The sequence below is a fragment of the Nyctibius grandis genome, chromosome 3, assembly GCF_013368605.1.
Source record: "Nyctibius grandis isolate bNycGra1 chromosome 3, bNycGra1.pri, whole genome shotgun sequence".
Taxonomy (NCBI): Eukaryota; Metazoa; Chordata; class Aves; order Nyctibiiformes; family Nyctibiidae; genus Nyctibius; species Nyctibius grandis.
The window spans coordinates 103,913,831-103,932,205 of record NC_090660.1 but is presented as its reverse complement, the minus strand read 5'-3'; positions in this window follow the sequence as shown (position 1 = coordinate 103,932,205).

The following is an 18,375-nucleotide window of genomic DNA, read 5'->3' as shown; positions in this document are numbered from 1 at the left end:
TGGCTGAAATTCAGCAGTTTGTGCTATACTGCCTGGATGATCCTAAACATCTGACCTTGAAATCTGTGAACCCTACATAGTGAGATGAGTGCCGGCATGGATGCTGGAACAGTCCCACAAGTATGAATGTCTATTGGTCCGGTATCTTGCAAGTTTTAGTTTCAGAATATTTTACACTGGCTGAAAGAGAATAACTCTTGCAGGGATTGCTGGCTAGTAAATTTATAATTTGCCTCTTTTATCCTTCATTCTCTGTCTTATTTGGTGGATGAGCTGATGTGCTTTTGCAGAGAAGAATGTGAAGCCCAGGCATAGGACAGAGAGGCCAAATGCAGTAGGAGTGGGCTGGTAGCCATGGTATGAACTACTCTGTAGACCAGGTTCTGTTTCTGCTCCTCTCCTCTTCCCTGAAGGGCACCAGAGATCAGCTGTGTCATCTTTGATGGAAATCAACTTGCTTGAAGGGAATCCCCAGAAGGTCTAAAACCTACTTGGCTACATTCAGACTTGTCAAGTCTCAGGTATTATCTGGGAGAGTCTCTCACTTGCTCACCTCATGCCTCATCCCAAACACTGGCAGCAAGGTGGCCTGACCTCATTCTTGCTGTGGGATCTTGGGGGCCAGTGTAGCTTACTGCAGAAAGCTGCCACATGTGTCAGGATTAGGAGATACAGTGCTTGGAAACATGTGCTCAAGGGTGACCTCATGTCCATAGGAGATTTAGTGGAAGAGACACTCTTCCAATGCTGCTTGTCAAACTATCTGACTTGTGAAATCTCACACGTAGGGTTAGAAAAAACAGAAATCCATAGGTCCTCCAGCACTCTCCTCATCTCTTTTTTTTTGAGGCAGGGTGTGCTGGAGGAAGGAGTAAATATTTCTGATCTTGTTGCACCACAACTGTCATTAGTTATGGTATGTTCAGAGACAGATGGACTCCAGGTTAAAAAGGAGGCAGTGATTAGCAATCTTCACCCCCCTCTCCCCTCTGGCTTACTTAGACTGTAGAACTTCTCCCCAGAAATGGGATTGGTTTGATAAAGAGATCTAATCTTGCTGTAAAGGATCTAAGCAAAGTGAATCCTCCTCTCACTTGGCAAACTGTTCCAGTGTTTAATCATCCTTACCCCCAGGAAACTGCATCTTGTTTCAAGGTCAAGTTTATCACATTTCCACTCCAGCTACTGGAACCCTTCATGACTTTCTAGGAGGCAGGCTCTCCTGAGAGCTGATTTAACTCTCTCTCCTGAGCTGCCCAGCAAAAAAATGATGGGTAGTTTTCTGTCACTTCAGTTCACTGAAATGACCTCTGGATTGGTCTAAGGACCTCCCAAGCTGGCAGGAGAGGGACAGCTGGGAGGAGGCAGGGCACCAGCTGGGAGGGAGAGGAGAGAATTACTCCATCTCTGGGAGTTAGGAGTCATGCTTGCGGGGGGGCTGGAGAGGCAGGTTTAACATCCCCCCCCACACACACACTAGTTAGCTCAGTGTTCTCTGTTCTGGTGTATCAGCCATCCTTACTCATTGGTCTCCAAAACGAAAATTACATTGATTGAGAGGGCTGGATTTACATCAGAGTGCAACCAGGGGGGTCAGAGCTCCCCTGGTTACGTGATGTGACACTGGCCCCACTGCTGCACACCCCCTGCCTCACTCCTTTTGGGTTGGCTGGTGGCCAGGTCCACCCAAGGAGCTTCTGCTGGTATATCAAACGTCAGGTAGGGCTCTGGGATTTTAGGCAACGCTTCTAGACTGACCCAAGCTGTTATGAGCATGCCCTTATCCCCTCACAGAAGTGCTCTGTTTATTCTGCTTGGGGACCTGGCAGAAATTCTCCTGGCAGAAACTTCTTTTATATGGGCTTATTTTGGCCCATAAAAAGTGCATCTACACGAGGAGGTTTTGAATTGCCAGCTGTAGCCCTGGAGTCAAAACCTCAGACCTTTTCTAGCATGTCCCTGGTCCTGGAAAAGAGTCAAACCTGCTCCCTGCTGTTGGCCGAACAAATCCCTTATTATTCCAGCAAGAGCCCTCCAGGTCTCCTGGCCTGCCTTGACCCCACGCTCCTCAAACCATTATTGCAACAGCGACAAGGGAAGATTCAAGCCAGCATCCGAGAGTGGCCAAAGCAAACAAGGAGGAGGCAACATGTTCTGGGGCCCCAGAGCCAAAACCTCTGCGTGCAGCCAGCAGGGAGCCAGAGACTGGGGTCCAGGGCTTCAGCCATCTCCTAGCAGACCCAGAGCCAGAAGCTGGCTTCACGTTGCTGGAATCGAGCCACAAGGGAGAACTCAGTGGAGGTAAATCTCTGGAGTCCTCTGCTGAGTAGTTTATTGATGTCTTGGTTAACCACTTGTGGGATGAGCCAAGTATGTCTGTGAAACTGTCTGCTCCACAGCTGCCAGACTAAGTACCTGCCATTTCGAGAGGAGAGAAAGATGTATGGGGGAGAAAGGAAGAGCATATTTTCCTGCTTGTACTTCTGTTGGTTAGTATGAGGGAGTGAGAGACGTGTGTGTGGTGGAGCAAGGGCATTTTTGAATGTACATTCATTATTGCCATGAAATTAATGTTTTTTTCCAAGTAAAGCATATAGTGTCACTAATGTCTTGCACAGCATCAGAGACATAGAAAAACGTAATGTCCTCAAATGCCTCAAGAAACTTTTCCTTAAGCATGCAGGGTCTTGACTCAACTGCAGCTGAAGATACTTGGGCCAACCCCAACAACATCTCTATTGAAATGCCAGCCTGTTGATGGCAGCTCTTCACGTGGACTTCTTATAAATTCTCCTCTAAAGTCTTTGCAGCATTGTCCTTGAACCATCTAAAAGAAATAGTTTTACAGAGGTAGCTGGCACATATTTGCTTGTGGCTCATCCTCTGGTTAAAAATTTCTAATGGGTGTGGGCAGCCTTCTCATCCTGGATGTTCCTGTCTTCCCCAGGCTCACCTTCACTACTGAATAATTTGCAGCCTTTCATCTGTGCAGAAAGAAAGTGTTGTGAAACTCCCTGTACCATCTCCAAGTTGACTCCGAGGTTAATGAAAAGGGGAGTGATTCCATGTTCCTGTGTGTTGACTAAGTAAATCTAGAAATGATCCTTCAGCTATCGTTGCATTCCTTAATGATTTTTTTTTGATGGGTAATCCATTGAAGCATAGGAAACACTGATAATTAGTAGGGCTAGAAAGGACCATCTACTTGTGCTTGTGAACAGAAGAGTAAATAATGGTTAGAACACTACAATGTTTGCTCATAATAAGCAAAAAAAGTTGCATTGATCAGTAGATGAGCTAGACTTGCAAGTTCAGTGCTCAGCTAACTAAAATAATATATAAATAAAGGTAAAACAAGCACTCTCAAGCACTGCGGTTCAACTAAAAATGTCATTGAAGGTATTTATGCTTGTCGCTGAAGGGTGAAGGCCATTCATGAACTCCAACAGACTGAACTGAGACGACTGAAGCAGTCACTGCTTCTAGCTGCCCTCCCTCTCCTGATGGTCCTCATCCTGTTGAAATACTTGTGAAGCTGATCTTGAGCTACCATGGCTGAAAACCTAAACCAAGGTTTACTTTAATATGCCTTGCCATAAATGGCAATGGTTTTGAGGCATTTTGTTGGGCTGCCCCAGTGGTAGAGGTGACAGGCTCTGTGTGAGGTAACTGCTCCAGCCATCTCACTTGTGTTTGAGACTATCATGGTAATGGACTGATTTTAATTTGCAGCAGCTGAAGATGTGGTCTTGTTTGATTTCTAAAGTCATGTGTGGCTCTGGTGGGTAAATGCAGTTTGGCCACTAGTATGGGAGATCTAAATCATTAGATCTGATCTGTATGTAAATAAATATCCATCAATAACTTGGCCTTTGTTGTCTACTCCAACCTTGCTTCTTTGTACAGGGCCCACTGACATTAATAACTAGGATTCAGCCTGTGGCTGTTTAAATAAGATCCTGAGTGAGTTTTTTCATAATAGCTTCACCTTTGTGGAGTCTTCCCTCTAGAACCATTCAGTTATTGTCATAATTCAGAAAATCGTCATTGCTTTCAAGCAGTAAGTGTGTACGAGAGAAACATACACACACGCACTGACAGCAACAGACCCACAGGCTTCTGCTCAACTTGAGTTGGTGCTTGGTCCCTCTTGTCGGTTGGGCCAGTGCCCTATCCCAATAGCACATGGGGACATCTAATGGCTGAGTAACAAACCACAAGGAAACTCCCCATTGTATGTCTGGGTTGGTGTTTTTATCAGAATTTATTTTCTCACATCTTTGCTACTTTTTGCATTAAAAAAAATTTGTCTGTTTTACTGATTAACTTGTTTAATTTCCTCCTTTCTAAGGGCAAATTGTAACCATTAGCTGTAATTTCACTCCAGTTAGCAAAATCCTTTCTTCTAAGACGAAGCAACAGAGCAAAACCTAAGGATACTCATCTGCCTAGTTTAGCAAGAAAGATACAGGGATGGCTTGACTGTGAAAAAGAAATACTTCCAGGAAAGAAAACACTGGATGTAGAATGTTCTTAAGTCTAGCAGAGAAAGGCATAATCAGAAACAAGGGCTGGAAGCTGAATTCAAGTTTTGTCACTAAGACAATATTTAATTATTATTATTTTAATCTGGGGTAGAGTCCTGAAGGAAAGGACTCGATCTTCCATTTCTTGACATTTTCAGATCAGGATGGTATGCATTTCTGCAAGATGAGCTTTAGTCAAACCTAAACTCCTACACTCAGCCTGGGAGTATAGTATGTGGTTTAATGGAGTATGCCATGCAAGAGCTAAGCTTGATCTTTTAATGGGCCTGTCTGGCTTTAAATTTATGAAGAAATGTTTGGTTTTCTCAGTGTGCTTAGAAAACTCTTTTGACTGCACCCTTGGTTGGAATAAAGCTTTGTAGTTCCTTTGACCACACTTCCTTGTCTTCTTGTTTCGATGGAACTCTGTATTAGCTGGGAATCTGTCTCCTTGTACTCACCTGTAGGTGCTTACTTTGCCCTAATCTGACACTTGAGCCTCAACTGTTTTATTGCCCAGAAGGGATGAAGGCTACTGTTGTTAAAATGTTCTGAGGATATATAGTCCTCCTTCTTCTGCTTTGGTTCTTGTACGTCCTATCTTTCAAACTGGAGATGATGTCCAGATGTTGGCCTACAGGTGACTGTAGCTATTGATGAAATTCCTACATAGTTCATCAAGTTTTCTATCAGGACCTTTATACTGTGAGGAATCCTTCAGGTTAGCACAGTTGCAGATTACACAGTATGTGGGGATGTTCTGCTATGGCTTGGGTAGGCAATCACATGGCTGAATTACTCATTGGAAAGCAGAATAATTAATAAAGTTAAATCAAATCTAACCTAATCTAAAGGCGTAGCTGATTATGTACTTATCAACATACTTGGCTGATTTTTATCAGGGGAAAAGTTGTATCTTCGAAGATTAAAGGAAAGAAAAAGCAATCTTAATACCCAGTGATGAAAGTATTGGTAGCATCAGTGCAATCTGCAGATCTGACACAATATTATTTCAGAAAATGAATTTGCTGGTGGGTCCTTGCTGTTTCAGAGTGTTAGTGAACTTGCTTGGCTCTGTGCACATGCCTGAGGTTTTACTGCCAAACAGAATACCTTGTGGAGATCATCCACATCAGCCCTAATCAGGCTTTTGCATACTGTAAACAAATCTTCACACCAACAAGGAGCCAAACTGAGGTGCCAGGCTCCAGAGAGACGCAGGAATCCATCTGAGCAGATGAGGTTTTATGGTCAGGCCCTGCATTTAGCTGTGATATGGCAATAGGTAGCAAACACAGGGAACGAGGCAGGATTATGGGATACTGATAGCAAGAAATCAGAACACAAACTCAAATTTAGGTATCTGCCTGTCTCTCTTCCTAAAGCACTCATTACCATTGCATGAGCTGGGATTGGAAATGAACGTGTGAATGCAGCATATTACATCATATCAGAGGGTGGTGTCTCAAATAAAGGCCAAAGCGGAAACTGTTGATGGAAAAATGTATTTACTAAAGGTATATTAAGGGAGGAAGAAGATTTTTCTGAGATATTTAAGGTTAATGTAAATAAATACATGTGTTTTAGCTTCCTGATTTGCCAGTGCAAAGAGAAATAAACAGTAGATTGCTAAACCAAAGCAAGATTAAGACAATGAAACACCACTTATTACATTTTTAAAAAATTCCCATTCTTGCGTCCTGTGGAAAGAAGGAAATCTGTTCAGTCACTGGGTGAAGGTGGTAGCCATGACCAGGTTGAGCTGGGTTTGTTGATGATGTTTGTTTGTCTGATTTTTAACAGTGTGATTAACAAAGCTTGAGGTGGGAGCAAAGCTTTCATTTTTACAATCACATTCAGAAATTAAAAGCCTTAAATGACCGAAAGTTAAGGGTAATTTGCCATGTACTCTGTGCAGTGTCAGATAATGATACTTTTTCTGGAGGGATAGTTCTTTTATGACTAACATTTCAAACGTCTCATGCATACTGGAACTAAAAGCACAAAGGACTTTCAAGTGTGTCAGCAAGGGGCTTTTGTGGCTAACATCTAGGTAACACCAATTTGAAGAAGGAAAAAAGATAGGTAGATTAGCTGGAACCAAGTCACAGATTTTTAGCTAGAGAAGGTTACAGGCATATGTAGTCAAGCATGACATTTGTTGTATTAATGTGTATTTGTGAAATGTAAAGGTGGCAAAGTTGATTCAGTAGGCTTTGATGGTACAGAGTTACACAGATCTTTGGATAGACACCAGATGTTTGCTTAGAGGCTTAAACTTCAAACCTGGCAGAGCTGAAGTCTGACAACGCACCTTAGATAGTTTTTTTTCTCTCACTTAATACTCTTGAGTACATTTTCTCCAAGAAACTGTTCTCACTGAAGAGGACCTCATCCACCTTCTCCCATTAGATAATGGCTAGCCCCTAAAATGTTTTTAATGTGCAAGACAAGGTACTATTTCAAAGACTGGTGCAAAATATTTGTAACAGGATCTGAAACTTGAAAGAATCCAGTAAATTTTTTTTATTGAACCTCAACACAACTGAGTAGGTTTTGCATTTGGTTGTGAAATTTACTTTGTTTAATCCACCTCAAAATATATGTGGAAAACAAAGGTAAGGAAAAGAAAGGCAATGTAATTTAAGGTCATATAGGAGGCTTGTATTCAGCTCCCTGTTCTGCAACAGGTTTTGTAAATTCTGAGCTAATACTTTAACTACTGGATTAAACTTCCTCTTTGAGCCAACCCTTGATTTCTTTGACCTAGTACTGCTCAGAAGTGTTGCTTTTATTTGAAATATCTAAGAGTGGGCACCCATTTGAACTGAAATGGGAAAAGAAATTCAAGCATTCTCTCACAATTAATCTTTAAAGTGATTCTCCATTTCCTGAGGCCAAAGGAAATAGAAAAAACATTAGACTTTCCTGACTAAAATTTGTTTCTCAAATTCTGTGCTTTTACAGATAAAAGACCCTTTGGTTCTCTTGCCTCTGCCACACAATGAAAAATTTCCTTAAGAAATCCTATGCGTTTTTTTCCACCAGCCCCACATTCTTTTCGCCTTACACACCCTGCATTTAATGTGCAAAGACAGAGAACACTTATAAAACCTTGCTTTGGCGCAGTAAAAATGGCAAATCACTGAAAAGTGGGCAATAAATGTTTTTCTTATGCCAGAGCTATAAAGGAAGCAAACTGGTACCATCAGCATAAATGATATAGTTGCTACCCGTATTTAGAGTTCCTGAAACACAAATCTTTTCACCAGTCCCCTCCATTTCAGAGACCCAGCGTGCTCTGCAGTGATTATGGGCCCTGGATCAAGTTTTTGCTCAGAGGCTTTTGCAGCTCTTCCAGAACAATTTGTGTCAGCCGAAATGCCGTGGTGAGATGAACACAGTGCTCCAGACAGAGTCTGCGCTTGAAGTTACAAGGACCATAATCACTCTGCGCATTCTCTGTCACCAACATAGAGAGGAGAGCATCATGGGGAGGCAATTCTGAGTTTTTCCGTCTCCACTGAGTATAGAGGGAGTCTTCAGCCTGCATGAGACAGGATGCATCCAAACCTTGCTGCTTCTATCACTGCAGGAATTACTTCTGTGTCCATCAGCTAGCTGAAGAGTCCACAGAGTGGAAAGGGTCTTTGTATCCCAAGTCTTGAAAATAAAGTGTGTTTTAACTTATTTTCTAGATTGTAGGACAGGATTTTTAAGCTTGTTTTCAAAGAAAAATAGGCCTATGTTATGATGCACTCTTTAGCTCTGTCCATATGTCTTATGCTGGTACATTTTGAACCTGTTTGCTGACTCTGGTCATATTTAGTGGAAGAGAACAAAACTGCAAACATAACTACGTTCTTCTAAGTTTAGTGAAAATTATCAGTCAGACAAAAAAAGTGATCCTGCACATGCCCTCAGCTGTGGGAGAGGAAGTAGAGAATCCACCCTGGAGAGGGTTCCTGTAGATGCTTCAGGTATAGGAAGATCTTCACTCACAGCTCTCATGGGCAGCAATGAGAGCCAGCCACAAGGTGTAGATGCCTCAGAAATCAGCTCTCAAGAGTGCTGATACTGATGCTCTTACAGTTTGAAGCAAAGGAAGATATATAACATCTCTGTCCCTGTCCTTAGATATGCACATAGACGTCAGGGCCCACAGGTTAGGTCTTCTGAGAAGTTCTGGCTTTAACAAAATAGCAAGTGAAGGTGAGTTGGAGGGGTCCAACCCAAATGTGAATTTCCTCGCTTCCTATGAATGTCTGCTCACATTGACTTTAAATCCACTGGAACAGTATCTAGTACCACCACATCAACACAAGGTTAAGGCAAGTCCCACATGTGGATGAGCACCTGAGCTGTGTGTATCCTGGCTAGCACAGTTTCAGCAATTTAGTTCCAATTCGTTGGTAAATATAGTCTGAAGAGAAAATCTGATGCATGCTTTGCAGAATAACTGTCTCCGTCTTTCCTACTCTGTTAAATTTTAGCCTTCTTTCTGCAGAAATATTTCTCAGAGCACACATTTCTAAGGGTTGTCCCTTTAAATTGGGCAGGAAAAACCTACATAAGCACTAAACTAGTCATTTTCCGCAGCAAGATCTGGCACTTTCCTTCAGCCAGAGTGAGTATTCTTTTTTTTCTTGCTATATTTTCCCTAAACTTTTCTTGGTTTGTGTTCCCAGATGTAAAAATGCCGTCTAGCTGAGGGAGCCTGACAAAACCCTGTTCTATGGCAAGGGAAGAACTAAACGCTGACAGTGATGTCTAAGATGGGTTTGATGCAGGTGCTTTTAATCTGGTGTTTGGAAGATCCCACAAACACACGAAAAAATATGTCTATAAGCTACATATAAAAACCTAAGAGCCACACAGATGTGTGATATACAAGTTATGTGCCATGGATGAAACATTACAATTTTAGAACTATTTAAAACATTTGTAAATGTTCAAACTCTACGCTCAAGGATATTTAAAACTTGAGTTTTGTTTTTTGTACAAAGGGTGAATTTTAGACATAGAGTGGGAAGTGATCTCCTGGTTCACTAAATCTGTTCCCATTCTGTTGGATGCAAATATGTCATAAAAATGTCTTTAGTAAATTTATCAAGTTCCACCATAACTCTATTTATGCTTTGGGATTTTTCCTATGGAAACTTTTAGAGATAATTACTCTGATAGTTAGAATTTTTCTTCTAATTTCCAAGATGACTCTATTCATGACTGGTGTGCACTTGATTCCCTCTTCAGTCAATGAAGTCCTTCAGCTTAAATATCTTTTTTCACTCCTTAGTTCAGACCCTACAGTTAGAGGGGAAAAAAAAAGCTGTATTCCTGATAATCTGTTTTGCTGGATTGAGCAAGAAAAATATTTCTCATTTGACAATATAGATTATTTTAGTAAATTTTCTTCCTATCTTTTCCTATTTTAATTTACTTTGAAAATGTGTGGCTCAAATTTCACAGATATTTCTCACAGTTTTGTGTTGTGGCTTTAATCCCACTTCATTTTTTCTTGAAGTATCACATCCCATAACAGTTTAGGATTACATTCTCCTTTTTTCATATTTGTAACATAGTGGTGGCATATAGTTCTCTGTTGACTGTGTATACAGTTTCTTCTGCCTCTCTTTCCTAAGCCCCTATTAATGACAAGTATTGGTGGTGGTAATTCCCAGATGTGGAACCTTGCATTTACTAGCTTTGCATTCCAGTCCATCTCTATTATTCAATGTTCTCCTGTTCTCCTTGTATGATAGTCTTGTGCCACGCAATGTAAACTGTGCCTCCCATCTCTGTGTCATCAGTTTCTCAGATAAAATATTCTGTCTTAAGGTTGATGATCTCCACCTTAATTTCTTTGCATTTCTCAAATTTCCTGTTTACCATGGTATCTTGTTTTTTCCCCAAAGAATTATGAAGGTGTACAAAAACTTATTTTTCATTTCCCGTTTTGTTCAGTTTAAATAATTTTCAGGGTAGTAAGATCCCAAATGATAGCTGCATGCTAAATATTTTCTATTGCACTGGAGAGTATCACAGCACAATTGAACCTCCTTGCTGAACATACCCATTTGAACTAATAGATAGAGAATATCTGTTTAGCTAGACAAGGAAGGAGGAAAGAGAAAGACTTCAGAGCGCTGGTGCTTGTAGTCTCTGCATGCAGAATGCAGCCTTTTGCTTTTACAAATGTGACATGGCTCTTGCTCCAGACCTTTATCCTGAGATCGTGATGGGTACCTCTACTGGGTAAAGGACTCTTCATGAGTCCTGATCGAAAGATTAGGACTACTCTGGAGTCCCATTATGCTGGGTGGACACTGCAACATCAATTTCCCATTAAGTTAGCTCTTTTTCTTTCACTCTCTATAAATTCTGTTCTTGTTGTGGCATAGTTGTATGTAAACATACGATGTGACTAATAATTGTTTGGTGGCTTTAGCAGCTACCAACGTGTTCCTCCCACGTAAACTATGTAAACATAACTTTGTTGCTCTATCATGATGATGTGCCACCACTAACTTATTGTAGATCCGGTTATCCCTCACCGTATTTGTATGTGATGTTCATTTGGTTTCATTCCCTTTCTTCTTCTCAGATTTTGCCCATTCCAAGCATATTGCGTGTGTATACATTGTCATTCTTCTGCTGCGGTTTTATGATACCAGTCTGGTTAGAGCCTGAGCTGTACAATGCCAAGCACTGGTGAAACCCCTGATATGCTGCCAAAGCTTCTAGGTGTTACCAAGCTACAAAGGAAAAGAGATAATGATGGTGTGGGAGGGAAGAAAAAATGTAGTGTGTGGACAAAACTTCCTTCTGTTTTATATTAGCCTGAATCTGTGTTAGGAGTAGGGAAATGTAGTGGGGATTTTCGATGTTCATATAGGAAACAAACTGAAAATGAGAGAAACGGATGAATTTGGGTTAGATGGGAAAGAGCTGAATGGCTGCAAATATATCTGGTGTTTAAACGAGGATGCTCCTGACGAACACTCCACAGCATCAGCCGTATCAGGCGCATTAACCTCATTACTGGGGAGGATGTTGCAAACATACTGTGCCTCCTCTAAAATCAGTTTCATTTAATAGATAAACCATGTTATTGAAGGAAAAGATCGCTTTTATCACGGATGCAATCCAGCTTCCTGCTGCACCTGACAGCTTCCTTAAGATAAGTGATGTGATCTAAAGGGATGGGAACCAGGCTGCGTGTTCAGGGTAGGAACAAGCACGCCCTTCTCTGCCAAGGACCTGCAAATCCAAACCACACGAGGAGTGACAGTGTGGGACCCTCTCTCCTATTGAAGTGGGCTTGCGATTTACATGCACTCAGTATCTCGGTTGTCTTGCATGCTGGAGGTAATGTCCTTATCCTTCTTTCTGCTTTGATTCAGTCGTTTTTCCAATTCTGTACCAACTTTCATGCCTGCAACTCCATATGACACAGATGGCCAGTACCGCTATAAAACTGATAGCAGAGAGATCAGGGTCTAACTCCTACAGATCTTTTCTGAGGTTAATATAGGTGTGAACTACAATTTCTGGGAAGTCCTTGAAATAAAGTACACTGCGAGGGTTTTTTAACTGAGTTTCCCGCCTTTCTTTCAAAGAGTTTTGCGGCTGGCAGCCTCCTGCTAATCTCTTCTGTTTGAACTCCAGCAACATACAAGCCAACAAAAGCAATTAAAGTCTGCAGTAATGACCAACTCTGGGAAATGATCGGCATGGATTAAAGCAAATTTAAGGGGTAATTGCTTGGCAGTAAGTTCCATAACCCTGAGTGTTAAGTACAGGAGGGGACTTTGAAACCCTGGTAATTAAATCAGAAAACCTCTTTGTATAATGTATATTGTTCTTTTAGCTTGATTGAACTGAAAAAAATATTCTTTTAAAGGAATCCAGTATTTTGTTTGCAGGAGATTTTATCTATCTGAGATACTGCTACAGCTTTATTGCCAAAATATGCGGGTACATCATAATCTTTGATGTATTCAGCCTTAGACAGGGAAGTGCTGCTCTGCTTGCTTTGCTGGTGAGGAGAGGAGGATAAGGCACAAGGAGGCTTGGGCACACACCCAAATGGGCATAGAAAGTCTGTGGAAAGCCGTGATTTGACCCAGGTAGCATGTCCTGAAGATCCAGCTTCTGAATCTCAGTTTTATTTATGTCTCTGAACTTCTTACACCTTTGCTTCTGGTAAGTATGGGTAAAAACGTGAGGTCACTGTTCAACAGCACTGTGATTTATTGCTCTATTATGCAATGCTTAGTGTGCACCATCAAGGGAGTTGTTCACAAGGGCTGCTAACATCATGCTGATAAAGAAAGGCATGGCTTGTGCCTTGAGAAGGGAGACAAAGTTCATATTCAAACCAAAAAAGTATGAGGCATTGCAAAAATGAGGAGGTTAATCCCTGTACAGATAGGTGAGCACCCTAGTCATTGCCAGTTTGGGCTCTCTGTGGACCTTGGGGCTCATTCATGGGCAGATCTAGGTGGAGTGACCATTGCCTCTGTAATCTGCAGCTGCCCTTTTGCTAGGGGTGGTTGGACATGTCATGTACCTGTTTATCTGCCTGTCATATAGATTAGGGCAACAGGAAGGCTTCTGGCCAATCATCCATATGATACTCATATGGCATCACAAGGGTGGTTTGGGTTTTTTTTTTTGTTTCTTTTTGTTTTCTTCAGATGTCTTATGCCTGAACTATGGGATAGAGGCAAACAATTTAATCTCTTAAACCTATTCATACCCTGCCAGTGTGGAGTTTGTATATGCTGGGCCACTGGGTATTTGCAAGTAAATTCTTCCTGTGCTCTTCTGGTTCATTTTTGAAAAGGTGATTTATGAGCAGTTAGGCTGGTAGTGGACAAGCTGGCATGTTAGTGTGTGTCATGTACCCCTACATCACATTTTTAATAATGAATTTTCAGGCATGTGAATCTTATTTAGGCATTGTACCCAATGTGACCTCTTAAGTGGATAGTGTTTACAGATTCGTACACACTAGCTCTCAAATGGTTACACATGAATTAGAAGGGCCTCAACTGAAGATTTCAATACAGGTTTCCAATGGGGGAAAGATTCAGATTAAATATAGATGTGAAAGTGAACTGTATTATGTATGCACCACAGTGAATGTCCTATGCTGTTGGAGACCTGATAACATCTTGCAGATCAGGGTGAGGTCCATAATTTTTAGATCTCCACATTATGAACTTCTATTATAGCCAAGGGAGATCTAGTCAAAGCAGTTAATAGAACTGGTAAGATGCAATTAAGAATGTAGAAAACTAATGAGATTAATTGTGTCACCTCTTCATTAATTTGTTTGTCTAATTCTCTGCTAACTCTAAAGACATCTTCAGGTGACCTGCCCGCATACAGACACATACTGTGGTAGATACTCATCAAGTTAAGTGAATTCCACCTCCAGCGTAATATTTTTTTTCTGTCTGTGGATTTTTAAAATATTTTTGCCTGTTCTGTACATATTTAAATGTCTGGGGTGATATACAGAGATTTGTTGCTTTGGTCAGTCAGTGCATAACAATTTTTAGGTTTTGTTTTGTTTGTTGGTGTTTTTTGTTTTTTTGGTTTTTTTTTTAAAAAAAAAAAACCCACAAGGTTTTCCAAGCACTGTGTTCAGTTCCCCCAGGAGAAGCTGTTCTAGGAAACAAACTACAGTCTACTCATTTCCATAATCACAAAATTAATAGCTGGTTTGATGTTTTAAGTATTCCCACAGTTTTCCACTGCCGATAATGTATTAAACCCAAGAGATAATGGTGGTGTGCATGTGGGGAAGCCTCCAATACATATTAGTTAGAAACATTTTAAAGATACAAGGCTACTTGTAAACAGTAATCTCTTTAAATATATTACAGATAAATCTGCACTATATGAAAATAATTCCTCAGAGGTGTTTAGGTGGCATTTTGCATCCCTCTACAATTTCTCAATCTGTAGCTCCAAAAGTGAATTGTTCATTGGCCTGGATGATCTGTTATGAAGGTTGTGATTGAGCCGCCCACCCCCAAAGCTGAACAGGATTCTTGTGATAGCAGGAGCAGTAATTGTTACTTGATGTTGTTATGGGTTGGAGTTTCACTGGTTGTATGCCAGCGGCAGGCTGTGTGCTGGGGAACAGCTAAAGGGTGATACACTTTCACATGGGGGAGTTTAAAGAGTGGGGGGAGAGAGAGAGAGATCAGACGAAGAAAGAAACATGATCTTTGCTGAGGGCATGTGCAGATGAGAATTTTTCTTCCAAAATTAACTGATTGCCAGATCATTTGAGTTAATTCATATATTAGATAAAGGCAACACAAACACTCCTATAACATTTATTCCAGGACTGAGGGGGGTCTACGTTACCCTGTGGGAAGGGCAGCTCTTGCTCATTTTACTCTGCTAATGCTCTACTGAAGCTAATATAGAAGGAAAATCTTCAGTTAAATGATACTCCACAAAGCATTTCTGGGATGTGCTGTCCCCCAGGAAATATTCTGCAGAGGACACATTACCTACAGTACAATTTCATATTACACATTATCAACATAACCATGTTCCCCTACAAAGAGCTCCTTGTGTCTACAAAGGCTCCTTGTGCCTCCAACTGTACACTGCCCTTCTGCCCATCCTATATCTGACGTCGGGTGTTTGTGGCTCTTGGATGAGCAAGCTCAGATCACAGTTAGACAACCAGGGGATTGTTTTTCATCTGATCAGCAAGGCAAACTGTCTCACCTTGAAGCCTCAGGCTCGCTAGATCTGCTGCAGAAGGATGGTGGGAGCACATCATCACTGTGGGAGGGGAAAGGTGGCAGCCTGTGGTCAGAGAGGATTTGGTCTGATGTGCAACGTTGGCCTCAGAGGTTCAATTCCATGTCTGTGTCTCAGCCAGGGGCTGAGGGCAGTGATTTGTGAGGACCCTGTAAAAGCAAGTCCCCTTCTAATGGCAGGGGAAAAACCTGTGAAACCAAACCCTACCTACCTGATTTGGGAGAAGAAAGGAGCGAGAGAGAAAGCCAATCAATGATGAGTGAAGACCCAGGCTCTGAAGGTGCTCATCCTTGACCTAAAACGCAGAACAACCAAGGTCCTTTGCATAGCCCTCTGGGAGGAGAGCGAGTCAATGGGACCCAGACACACATAGCCAGAAAGCCCACGATAGGAATTTGTGATTTCGAGGTACTGAATCCCTGTGATAAAAACACTGACTTCTGGGAAGATAAGATTGCTCAGCAAATTCTGGCCCAAGGGAAATTTCATAGAAGCACCATGGGCAAAGCAGCACAAAAATCCAAAGGCAGATGAAGCTTACTGCTTTGTAGTGAAGCCAAATAGGAAAGAGGGGGAGAAACTGAGAAGGAATAAGTAGCTTTATCTCAAGCTTTTTATCCAAATAGCTCTTTAAAATATATAGTTTAGAAAGGTTTTCTTTTTTTTTTGCAATATATTTCCTTTGGTTTTATTCGACACTTTAAAGTTTTTTTTCCTCATCTCAGTTTTATTCTAGTATCTACTTTGATAGTAGAAAAGAGGGAGAAACATTCAGTCCAGGGTTATTTTTTTCTTGGTTTAGGTAGAATAGGCTAATGTTATAATTTTATCCCTGGGATTATTACAGTAACTTTTTCAAACTTAATCTAGGAATATTTCCCCTGGACATGTATATACATGACAGATATAGGTGGCTGACTTTGAACACTAGTAAGAATTTCCTAGTAATGTATCCTGCCCTGCCACATTAACATTTTGTTCATTTCTTGAATCAGTTGGCTGTTCTATAAAATTTGTAAAGATTATAACAAAGCTATAAAAAAGACAAATACTTTCAACTGCATCTCACTGGAAAGCTTGGCAGCTTTTCTTTCCTTGCTGTCATTAAACAGCCAGTGAGTTATAAAGCCAAAATTACACCTCAGCCTCTCACTTCAGCAATTAAAAAATCCTAAGTGAAATGATCCATGTAAGACTACAACCTTATGTCTTAACAGAAATACAAATATTCTCTGCTGTCTAATCTTGTTCAATATTTTAGTTAGCATTTGGCTAGTATTTTTATCTTTTCTGGGAAAGTCTATTTATATCAATATTTTGGTGTTTTAAGGAATATCAGAATGCTTTTGTGTAGACTTCTACTGCACATTCAAAGACACAGCATGAGGAATGAAAAACAGAGATGGTTGAAAGTTTTTCTGTTTGAAAATTTTGATGAAATTTCTGATGAAATGCTTTCGCTGAAAGTCTTCATCTTTTCCCCTCTCAAAACCAACCAAACCAAACCAAATCAAACCAAAGGAATAAATTTATTTTACAGTTTTATGTTTAAAGAAATCAACATTTATTAAGGAAAACAGAAACTGATATTAATTCTTTTAAAACACAATTTTGCACCCAATACTGTTTTCAAGGGAATTGTTTGACGTCTTCTACTGAAGCAGTTTAGCTTCATCACAGTGAAAACAATTCTAGGCTGAATGAAATTCCATTGCATGTAGAAATGGCCACATTTTTTCATTCATTGGAGATAACAGCATCAAAAATGATCCAATGATATCAATATTTCATTGGTGAGTAACCATTAGTCATTTCAGAAATACCATTGGATTAATCAGATAAAATCCACACTTCCAGTTCTTCACTTGTGTGAGTACGAGCTATAACAGGCCATAACCTCTCTCCTTAACGTGGTCAAATGAATGCAGCCAAAGCTAGAGAGACACAGAAATTCACATAATCAGCTGTTTTTTTCAGCAGTTTGTGTAAAATAAATTGGTGACTTTAGTGAAGTTGCTGAGACATCATGGAACCGGTGAGTTTTAATCAACTTCGAAGTAAATTAAAATAAGATTTCCCCCCTTGACTTAGCAAGAAGAGGCATAAAAATGCCATTGAAATAATTCTGGAATATCCTTCCAGTGATATTGATGTGGAATTCTGTATTTACAGAGGTGTAATATGTAGATTTATTGAGGACTGGAAAGATTTTGAACCACTGGCATAGACCATGTCAGAATTTCCCAACTGCAACAAAATATTGATGGAGATATATCTGCAAGTGGTCATCAGCAAAGATACCACCAGAGCTGTGATCTCAATTTTTCCATTTTACTTTATTTGTCGGAAGAATGGCAGCAACCTTAAAGAAGTTAGAGGAGTTGCCCCAGCAATGGATTTGCCACACAGAGCATCATAACTGAATTATTTGTCACTTACTAGCCCAACTTAAGTCTCAGTTTTAGGAAGACAGGCATAAGAATGTGCAATTCACTCCCCTCTTTCTCAATTTAAATCATGCAGATAAATCTCAAAGAGCTGTTAAAATCTATTGTTTTTATGCTGTACACTTTCTATTACTGTAATTTGTAATCAGTAAGAAATTAAAAAAAAATCTCTTCTCAGGCTGATGCAAAGTTGTCCCTTGCAATTCAGGGAGATAGGATTAGTTTATTTGTTTATAGATGTACAACCAGTTAATTAAGGTTTATCTTATCTCCATTTTAATAACAGCTGTGGTTCTACAGTCTGTGTTTATGATTAAGTGTGAGCATTCAGCAATCCTAAAATCAGAGAACAATTTGAATGGATGTCTTTGGGCTGGGCTGCTGATTTGAAATATCTTGAAAATGAGTTGCAATATAATTACCTTCAAAAGCTTTGCCTTGGCATATGCTTGTGCAGTGTTATAAAGAGTCCTAAAATCTATTTAATCAGAGTGAGAGCTCACATTCTCTAGAAAAAGACTTCCTGCCAAGTTAGAATTCTTAAAAACTTCTTTTTCTGGAAAATACTCATTTTGATAATGTTTTCTATTTTAAACAGAGAAGTTTCA